The sequence below is a fragment of the Austrofundulus limnaeus genome, unplaced genomic scaffold, assembly GCF_001266775.1.
Source record: "Austrofundulus limnaeus strain Quisiro unplaced genomic scaffold, Austrofundulus_limnaeus-1.0 Scaffold913, whole genome shotgun sequence".
In the NCBI taxonomy this organism is placed as follows: domain Eukaryota; kingdom Metazoa; phylum Chordata; class Actinopteri; order Cyprinodontiformes; family Rivulidae; genus Austrofundulus; species Austrofundulus limnaeus.
The window spans coordinates 121,133-122,450 of record NW_013953315.1 but is presented as its reverse complement, the minus strand read 5'-3'; the positions used below and the strand labels follow the sequence as shown (position 1 = coordinate 122,450).

Sequence of the window (1,318 nt, the reverse complement as noted above, 5' to 3'; positions counted from 1 at the left end):
ACGTGCGTGAATGCGCGCTGCGGGCAGCGACGTGGGGGATGGGCGTCAGAAGCTCGTTCACGAACAAACGTTTGTTTTCATTGGCTGTTATTATTTGGGTAAGCCTGGATTTTTCTAAAGCCTGTAGTACCACCGGGAAAAGCAAGAGGACTCTTTTTCCCCCATAGCTTACCTGTCTAATATCAATCTGTCAGGAGATAGTGACAGAGTGAACAAATATGTTAAAAATATATTTTTAGAAAAGTTACATACTGCACCTTTAAGAACAAATCTGTTCGTATGAACGGTTCTTGCATGAGGCCCATTGTTTGAAATAAATAAGCAAAATTATGAATCAAAAAGTGACATGTATCAGGGTTGGTTGATAAGATTTATTTGATTCCTGTCTGTCCAAAAGGGTGACAAATTTAGACACTCCACCTACAGATCTGAAGTCTTCTTCGGAGGTGTATAGTAACTTAGTACATTAACTTTGTTATAGTACTGAAGTAATTTTTGGAGGATGTGTAATTTTGCCAAGTATTTTTTTGATTGTAGCTTTTACTTTTATTTTATTCCATTCACAGCCTAAAACTGATACTTTGCTTCTTTACTTTAACATTTAGCACGTTGTTACATATTAATAATTTAAATATGACCAAAACTCATCATGAAACGTTGATTCTGCACTCTAAAAATGAAGTGTTGAATTTACTGAACCAAGTTGAGTAAATGTAATTTACTCTGTTCTATCCAGTGGGAGTAGTTTGCTTAAGTAAATTCAACAATACATTTCTTTAACTTTTCAGATTACTGTGAGCACTTTTATGACTTTTACCTAAGTACCTTTCTCACCAGTGAAATTCATTTTTACCAAAGTCGTTTTCTCTAAAGGTATTTTTACTTTTACACGGTTATTTCTTTCAAGTACTCCATAGACCTCTGTCCACCGTTAATGTTACAAATTTTTACACTTCTATAAATATTTCCACAATACTATTTAACTGCAGCTGTAGGAGACCATACAGCAGACCCCCTCACCCCCACACACAGCACTCCAGACCTCAACTTCCTTTATCTTTACTCATTTTTCAGTCTTATATGCATAAGGTGAAAAAAAAGCACATGTGCGTGTTAAAAACAAATGTTCAAAAATAGGTGTTTTCAGGAATTTAAGGAAAAATAAATGAATTTTAGCAATTAAAAAGACAAGACTTTTTAACTTTTATTGATGGTACCAACATGAAAAATTAAAAATATGTGTATTTCCTTACCTTAAAACCACTATAACATTTCTCTAGATTATTTTAGAAGCACATATCTTTACACAGGTAATGTC

General features: G+C 33.9%; 1 protein-coding gene across 1 annotated transcript in view; it reads right to left on the bottom strand.

Moving 5' to 3' along the window:
- Positions 1 to 1,318, bottom strand: part of dus2 (dihydrouridine synthase 2) — a gene marked incomplete in the record, with an annotated part of 55,129 nt that overhangs the window by 26,292 nt on the left and 27,519 nt on the right.